Here is a 10580-nt window from a genome sequence, read left to right as displayed (position 1 = left end):
GATAATGACAATGATGATGACAATAATAATGATGATAATAATAAAGTCATAATTATAATGATAATCTTCATAATTACTGCAATAATAGCAATAATTAACTCTATTCCAATAATTTTCATACCAATAATGGCAATAGAAATAAAATCATCATTGTCATTATAATTATTATTATTGTCATTATTATTTGTAAGATCATCATTATTGCTTTTATTATTATATAAATAGTTTTAATGATAAAAATAGAAATAATAATTAGCATAATAATTATTATAACTGCAATAATGATGATAATAATAATGATAATGATGATAATGACTATAATTATAAAAATCATAAAAATGATGAAAGTAATGATAATAATGATGATAATTATCATATGATTCAGTCCATTTATAATGAAATATAGGCCAGAAGTAATAAAATCCCAAAAGTCGAAAAAACGGCAAAATCTAGCGTATTGCAGCCTTTTGAGAGAAAAGTCGAAAAAAAACATTTTCGCTTTTTAATGGTAATTATGAGAATTTTAACATTAATTCATGTAATTATGATGATATCCATGATAATTCCTTTATTGTTGACAATAAAGATGATCATTATGATGATAATGACAATGATAAAGACAATAATAATGATAATAAAGATAAAATCATAATTATAATAATAATCTTGATAATTACTGCAATAAAAGCAATAGTTACCTCTATTCCAATAATTTTCATACTAATAATGGCAATAAAAAGAATAATGACATTATTATCATTGTTATTATAATCATTATTATTGTCATTATTATTTATAAGATTATCACAATTGCTATTTTCATTATATAAATAGTTATAATGAAAAAAATAGGAATAATAATTAGCATAATAATTATTATAACTGCAATAATGATGATAATAATGATAATGATGATGATAATGACTATAATGATAATCATAAAAATGATGACAGTAATGATAATAATGATGATAACAATTATCATTCAGTCCATTTTTAATGAAATAAAGGCCAGAAGTAATAAAATAAAAAAAATCGAAAAAACGGCAAAATCTAGCGCATTACTGCCTTCTGAGAGAAACGTTGAAAAAAACCCTTTCACTGTTTAATGGTAATTATGAGGATTTTAATATCAATTCAGGTAATTATGATGATTTCCATGATATTTCCTTTTTTTATTAACAATAATGACGATAAATATGATGATAATGACAATAATAATGACAATAATGATTAAATCATAATTATGATGATAATCTTGATAATTACTGCAATAGCAACAATAATTAACTCTATTCTAATAATTATCATACTAATAATGGCAATAGAAATAATAATAACATCATTATCATTGTCATTATAATTATTATTATTGTCATTATCATTTATAAGATTATCATTATTGCTATTATCATTATATAGTTATAATGATAAAAATGGCATTAATAATTAGCATAAAAATTATTATAACTGCAATAATGATGATAATAGTAATGATAATGATGATAATGACTATAATGATAATAATCATAAAAATGATGACAGTAATGATAATAATGATGATAAAAACTATCATTCAGTCCATTTATAATGAAATAAAGGCCAGAAGTAATAATATCTCAAAAGTAGAAAAAACGGCAAAATCTAGCGTATTACAGCCTTCCGAGAGAAACGTCGAAAAAAACCATTTTCGCTTTTTCATGGTAATTATGAGGATTTTATGATGATTTCCATGATAATTCCTTTATTATAGACAATAATGATGATCATTATGATGATAATGATAATGAAAATGATAATGATAATAATGATAAAATCATAATTATAATGATAATCTTGATAATTACTGACATAATAGCAATAATTAACTCTATTCCAATAATTTTCATACTATTATTGGCAATAGAAATAATATCATATCATATATTTATTATTATTCTCATTATTATTTCTAAGATTATCATTATTGTTATTATCATTACATAAATAGTTATAATGATAAAAATAGTAATAATAATTAGCATAATAATTATTATAACTGCAATAATGATGGGTGGGTGCTTCATGCGCAGGGTGGTGTGAAGCGATGGAGTGGTAGTCTAGTTAGTGTTAAGAGCTTCTTGCATGCCTTCTCGCTTACACATGCCACCGCTGGCTAGCCTCGTGCGAAAAAGGGAGCAGCTCTGCATAAGCCTCCCCCTGCCAGTGCATAGCCTCTCCAACATCGAGACTCCCTGCAGTGCCTCCTCGTGGCCACCCATGGAAACTGGGTACCTTGCGGTTCCAGGCTAAACTGAGGGGGATCTCGGAGCAGTAGGAGGCCCCAGAGGTTCAGGGCCATGGCCCACCGGCGTGTGGACACGCCCTGGCCCTGTACCAACTCCTGCCCCCTAGCCCCCTGGGGTTAATGGGAGGCTCGGGGGAGGTGGGCCTTGCCAGTCCTCCTCCCCCCAGATATAAACCAATCGGCAGTAAACCGTATAAATGGAAAGGCTGGGAGGAGGGGAAAAGCCCCTCCCACCCAGCAAGTGAGGCGGACTGAGGGCCCTGCTGGGAGGGCGACTGCTGGAGCACAGGCTGGGAACGGGGACTACCCGTCTCGCCTGCGCTCTGGTGGCCGCCAGCCCAGAGTGAAGCTTGTGGGGGAAAGCCCTCGGGAACCCCACAGGTGGATGATGGGGCACGCAGCCCGCCACCCCCTTTTATATGGGGCAGCGTCGGTGGGGGTGGCAGAGGTGGCATCCACCCGGAGTGACTGCCAGAGGCTGAACCTCAGGCGGGAAGTTAGGGTGGGGGCTTGGAACGTCCGTTCTTTGCGTCAGGATGATCGGTTGCCTCTACTGTCGAGGGAACTGGGGAGGCTGAGAGTTGAGGTGGCTGCTCTCTCGGAGGTGAGGAGGCCTGGCAGCGGCATGACCTGTGTAGGTGGCTACACCTATTACTGGTCGGGCCACAGCGATGGCCACCATCTTCAGGGAGTAGCCATTGCCGTCTCCAGCAGACTCCAGCCCTCGGTAGTAGAGGTTACTCCTGTTGATGAGCGTATAATGGTATTGAGATTGAAGCTTTCTTTTGGCTTCATGTCTCTTATTGCTGTGTACGCTCCTACCGATGTTTGTAAACTTGACGTGAAAGAGATGTTCTACGCCAAACTTACATCTGTGGCAGACAGATGTCCCCGACGAGATATTCGCATTGTTCTGGGCGACTTCAATGCGGTATCTGGCTGTGATCGAGCTGGCTATGAGATGTCTGTCGGTCCCCATGGTTCAGGAGCTGATGCCGGTAGCGAGAATAGCCTCCTTTTCCGGGACTTTGCTAGGTCCCAGAAATTGAGGATTTCTGGCTCCTGGTACCAGCGCCCAGACCCACATCGCTGGACATGGTACAGTGATGCGGGTAATGCAGCCAAGGAGATCGACCACATACTTGTTAGCACTCGTTGGAGGATCCTTCAGAATTGCAGGGTGTACAGGAGTGCTGAGTTCTGTGGTACTGACCATAGATTGGTTGTGGCTACCCTCCGGGTCCACTTCAAAACCCCCCAGCGGTCAAATGATCACCCTAGGGTGTTTCATTTGGACAGGCTGAGGGAGGGGGAGTGTGCCCGCGGGTTTGCTGAGGCAATCTCTGATCGTTTCGCAGTGCTTGGCAGTCTGACAGACCCTGTTCTTCTGTGGGATACCTTTAAGCGTGAAACGCTTGATGCAGCTCAAGATACGATTGGTGTACGCCCGAGAGCAGTACAGAATTCCATCTCGCGGGAGACACTGGAAGCCACAGATGCATGTCGTGCGGCTCGTCTGACAGGGGATCGGGAATTGCACCGTTCTCATGTGCGCAGAACTCGGTCCCTGTTAAGAAGGGACAAGGAACAATTTATTAGGAGTCTTGCAGAGGAGGTAGAAGGCCATTTCTTAGTAAATGACCTTCGTCCTGCATACCAAGCCCTGAGAAAGCTGAACTCCAAGCCCTCTTCACAGGTGACAGCAGTTCGCTCAGTAAGTGGTCAGATCGTTTCAGATCCTGTTGCGGTGCGGGGACGTTGGGCTGAGTATTTTGAGCAGCTGTACCAGGTGGACCCACCAACAGTTAACTTGGATGCGGGTAGTGTCGAGATCCCGCTGCCGGATCCACCTATCAGTGAGGACCCTCCCTACCTAACTGAAGTTAGGGGGGCGATTTCCAAGCTGAAGAGTGGTAAATCAGCTGGTATCTGCAGCATACCAGCTGAACTGTTAAAGGCTGGTGGTGAACCTATGGCACGGGGGTTACATGCTGTCCTGGCTGCCATCTGGCAGTCCGGTTCCATTCCTCCTGACCTGTTGAGGGGTGTGGTCATCCCTCTCTGGAAGGGGAAGGGGGACCGTTGGGACTGCAGCAATCACCGAGGCATCACACTGCTCAGTGTACCAGGCAAGGTTCTCGCCCACATCCTTCTGAGACGTATCAGAGACCATCTACTGAGGCACCAGAGACTGGAGCAATCCGGATTCACTCCTGGTAAGTCCACAATAGACCGTATCCTCGCGCTTCGTGTCATTGTAGAGCGCCGTCGTGAGTTCGGGCGTGGGCTGCTTGCAGCCTACATCGACCTCAAGAAGGCGTTCGATACGGTGCATCGGGAGTCACTTTGGGAGATCCTGAGGCTGAGAGGAATACCAACAAGGATTATTGGACTAATAGTAAGCCTGTATACTGGTACTGAAAGTGCTGTAAAGTGTGGTGGGGGCCTGTCGAGCTTCTTTCCTGTTAGTTCAGGAGTGAGGCAAGGCTGTGTCCTTGCACCAACTCTTTTCAACACTTGCATGGACTGGATACTAGGCAGAGCTACTGTTCAAAGTCATTGTGGGGCAACGCTGGGCAATATCAAGATTACAGACCTTGACTTTGCTGATGACGTTGCCATTCTATCTGAGTCTTTGGAAACCCTAGTAGCGGCTCTCGATGCATTTAGCAAGGAAGCGAAGCCCCTGGGTCTAGAGGTCTCCTGGACCAAGACCAAGGTCCAGGAATTTGGGGACTTGATAGGAGAACCTGTTCAGTCGGTACGTGCTTGCGGCGAGGACATTGAAGTCACAGAGAGCTTTACATACCTTGGTAGTGTAGTTCATAACTCTGGGCTGTCAGACCATGAAGTCAGCAGACGGATTGGCCTGGCAGCAGGGGTCATGAACTCTCTCAACAAGAGTATTTGGAGATGTCGGTACCTGTGCAGAAGGACCAAGCTTCGGGTTTTCAAGGCCCTGATAATGCCAGTTTTGCTATACGGTAGCGAAACCTGGACACTGTCCTGTGCCTTGGAGGCTCATCTTGAAGCCTTTTGCAATAGGTCCTTGCGCCAGATCATGGGGTACTGTTGGCGGGACCATGTGTCCAACCAACGGTTGCACCGTGAAACCGGCACAAGCCCTGTTATCTGCACAATCCGTGATCGCCAACTCAGGCTATATGGCCACCTGGCTCGCTTTCCTAAGGATGATCCTGCCCATCAGGTCGTCTCTATTCGAGACAACCCTGGGTGGAGGAGGCCTTTGGGACGACCGAGGAAGTCATGGCTTGGGCAGATCGACCAAACCTGCCGTGAAGAACTAGAGATGGGCCAAGTCCCTGCCTGGCGCCTAGCCATGAGGGATCCTCGTAGGTGGAAGCGAAGGGTGGATGCGGCTATGCGCCCCCGTCGGCGTCAGCCCCCATGATGATGATGATGAATAATGATGATAATAATGATAATCATGATGATAATGACTATAATGATAATAATCATAAAAATGATGACATTAATGATAATAATGATGATAATAATTATCATTCAGTCCATTTATAATGAAATAAAGGCCAGAAGTAATAAAATTCCAAAAGTCGAAAAAACGGCAAAATCTAGCGCTTTATTGTCTTCTGAGAGAAACGTCGAAAAAAAAACCTTTCACTGTTTAATGGTAATTATGGGGATTTTAACATTAATTCAGGTAATTATGATGATTTCCATGATAATTCCTTTATTATTGACAATAATGATGGTAATTATGATGATAATGATAATGACAATAATAATGATAATAATGATAAAATCATAATTATAATGATAATCTTGATAATTACTGTAATAATAGCAATAATTAACTCTATTCCAATAATTTTCATACTAATAATGGCAATAGAAATAATAATAACATCATTATCATTGTCATTATAATTATCATTATTGTCATTATTATTTCAAAGATTATCATTATTGCTATTATCATTATATAAATAGTTATAATGATAAAAATAGCAATAATAATTTGCATAATAATTATTATAACTGCAATTATGATGATAATAATAATGATAATCATGATGATTATGTCTATAATGATAATAATCATAAAGATGATGACATTAATGATAATAATGATGATAATAATTATCATTCAGTTCATTTATAATGAAATAAAGGCCAGAAATAATAAAATTCCAAAAGTCGAAAAAACGGCAAAATCTAGCGTATTACAGCTTTTTAAGAGAAACGTCGAAAAAAAACTTTTCGCTTTTTAATGGTAATTAGTAGAATTTTAACATTAATTCAGGTAATTATGATGATTTCTATGATAATTCCTTTATTATTGACAATAATAATGGTAATTATGATGATATTGACAATGATAATGACAATAATGATGATAATAATGATAAAATCATAATTACAATGATAATCTTGATAATTACTGCAATAATAGCAATAATTACCTCTATTCCAATTATTTTCATAATAATAATGGCAATAGATATTATTAATATCATTATCATTGTCATTATAATTATTATCATCGTCATTATCATTTCTAAGATTATCATTATTGCTATTATCATTATATAAAAATTATAGTGATCAAAATAGCAATAATAATTAGCACAATAATTAGCATAATTGCAATAATGATGATAATAAGAATGATAATCATGATAATGTCTGTAATGATAATAATCATAAAAATTATGAGAGTAATTATGATAATAATTATCATTCAGTCCATTTATAATGAAATAAATGCCATAAGTAATAAAATCCCAAAAGTCGAAAAAAAAACTTTTCGCTTTTTGATTGTAATTATGAGGATTTTAACATTAATTCAGGTAATTATGATGATTTCCATGATAATTCCTTAATTATTGACAATAAATAATGATAATTATGATAAAGTCATAATTATAATGATAATCTTGATAATTACTCCAATAATTGACTCTATTCGAATAATTTTCATATTAATAATGGCAATTGAAATAACAGTATCATTAGCATTGTCATTATAAATATTATTATTGTCATTATAATTTCTAAGATTATCATTATATCTATTATCATTATATAGTTATAATGATAAAAATGGCATTAATAATTAGCATAATCATTATTATAACTGCAATAAAGATGATAATAATAATAGTAATCATGATGATAATGACTACAAAGATAACAGTCATAAAAATGATGACAGTAATTATCATACAGTCAATTTATAATGAAATAAAGGCCACAAGTACTAAAATCCCAAAAGTCGAAAAAATTGCAAAATTTAGCGTATTACAGCTTTTTCAGAGAAACGTAATAAAACACCCTTTTCGCTTTTGAATGGTAATTATGAGGATTTTAAAATTAATTCAGGTAATTATGATGATTTCCATGATAATTCCTTTATTATTGACAATGATGATGATAATTATGATGATAATGACAATGATAATGACAATAATGATGATAATAATGATAAAATCATAATTATAATGATAATCTGGATAATTACTGCAATAATAGCAATAATTAACTCTATTCCAATAATTTTCATACTAATAATGGCAATAAAAAAATAATAACATCATTATCAATGACATTATCATTATTATTATTGTCATTATTATTTCTAAGATTATCATTATTGCTATTATTATTATATAAATAGTTATAATGATAAAAATACCAATAATGATTATCATAATAATTATTATAACATCAATAATGATGATAATAATAATAATAATGATGATGATGATAATGACTATAATGATAATAATCATAGAAAATGATGACATTAACGATAATAATGATAATAATTACCATTCAGTCCATTTATAATGAAATAAAGGCCAGAAATAATAAAATTCCAAAAGTCGAAAAAACGGCAAAATCTAGCGTATTACAGCTTTTTAAGAGAAACGTCGAAAAAAAACTTTTTGCTTTTTAATGGTAATTATGAGTATTTTAACATTAATTCAGGTAATTATGATGATTTCCATGATAATTCCTTCATTGTTGAAAATAATGATGATAATTATGATTATAATGACAATAATAATGATAATAATGATAAAGTCATAATTAATAATGATAATCTTGATAGTTACTGCAATAATTAACTCTATTCCAATAATTTTCATACTAATAATGGCAACAGAAATAATATCATTATCATTGTCATTATAATTATTATTATTGTCATTGTTATTTCTAAGATTATCATTATTGTTATTATCTTTATATAAATAGTTATAATGATACAAATAATAATAATTAACATAATAATTATTATAACTGCAATAATGATAGTAATAATAATAATAATCATGATGATAATGACTATAATGATAATAATCATGATGATAATGACTATAATGATAATAATCATACAAATTATGACAGAAATTATAATAATGATGACGATAATTATCATTCAGTCTATTTATAATGAAATAAAGGCCAGAAGTAATAGAATCCCAAAAGTCGAAAAAACGGCAAAGTCTAGCGTATTACAGCCTTATGAGAGAAACATCGAAAAGAAAGCCTTTTCGATATTTAATGGTAATTATGAGGATTTTAACATTAAATCAGATAATTATGATGATTTCCATGATAATTCCTTAATTATTGAAAATAATGATGATAATTATGATGATAATGACAACGATAATGACAAAAATAATTATAATTATAATCTTGATAATTACTGCAATAATAGCAATAAATAACTCTATTCCAATAATTTTCATACTAACAATGGCAATAGAAATAATAACATCATTATCATTGTCATTTTAATTATTATTATTGTCATTATTATTTCTAAGATTATCATTATTGCTATTATCATTATATAAATATTTATGATGATAAAAATAGCAATAATAATTAGCATAATAATTATTATAACTGCAATGATGATGATAATAATAATGATAATAATAATTATCATTCAGTCCATTTATAATGAAATAAAGACCAGAAGCAATTAAATCCCAAAAATCGAAAAAACGGCAAAATCTAGCCTTTTGAGAAAAACGTAGTAAAAAAATAACCTTTTCGCTTTTAAATGGTAATTATGAGGATTTTAACATTAATTCAGATAATTATGATGATTTCCATGATAATTCCTTTATTATTGACAGTAATGATGATGATTATGATGATAATGACAATGATAATGACAATACTAATGATGATAATGACAATGATAATGACAATACTAACGATGATAATGACAATGATAATGACAATACTAATGATGATGATGATAAAATCATAATTATAATGATAATCTTGATAAATACTGCTATAATAGCAATAATTAACTCTATTCCAATAATTTTCATACTAATAATGGCAATAGAAATAGTAATAACATCATCATCATTGACATTATAGTTATTATTATTGTCATTATTATTTCTAATATTATCATAATTGCTATTATCATTATATAAATAGTTATGATGATAAAAATAGCAATAATGATTAGCATAATAATTATTATCAATGTAATAATGATGATAATAATAATGATAATCATGATGATGACTATAATGATAATAATCATAAATATGATGACAGTAATGATAATAATGATAATAATAATTATCATTCAGTTCATTTATAATGAAATAAAGGACAGAAGTAATGAAATCCCAAAAGTCGAAAAAAACGGCAAAATCTAACGTATTACAACCCTTTTGAGAGAAACGTCGAAAAAAAAATCTTTTCGCTGTTTAATCGTAATTATGAGGATTTTAACATTAATTCAGGTAATTATGAGGATTTCCATGATAATTCCTTTATTATTGACAATAATGATGATAATTATGATGATCATGACAATGATAATGACAATACAAATGATAATAATGATAAAGTCATAATTATAATGATAATCTTGATAATTATTGCAATGATAGCAATAATTAACTCTATTCCAATAATTTTCATACTAATAATGGCAATAGAAATAATAATACCATCATTATCATTGTCGTTATAATTATTATTATTGTCATTATTATTTCTAAGATTATCATTATTGCTATTATCAATAAAAATTAGCATAATAATTATTATAATTGCAATAATGATGATAATAATAATGATAATCATGTTGATAATGACTACAATGATAATAATCATCAAAATGATGACATTTTGAGAATAATTATCATTCAGTCCATTTATAATGAAATAAAGGCCAGAAGTAATAAAATACCAAAAGTCGAAAAAACGGCAAAATCTGGCGTATTACAGCCTTTTGAGAGAAACGTCAAAAAAAACTTTT

This window comes from Penaeus vannamei, chromosome 20 (genome assembly GCF_042767895.1).
Source record: "Penaeus vannamei isolate JL-2024 chromosome 20, ASM4276789v1, whole genome shotgun sequence".
Taxonomy (NCBI): Eukaryota; Metazoa; Arthropoda; class Malacostraca; order Decapoda; family Penaeidae; genus Penaeus; species Penaeus vannamei.
This window is presented reverse-complemented; position numbering follows the sequence as displayed.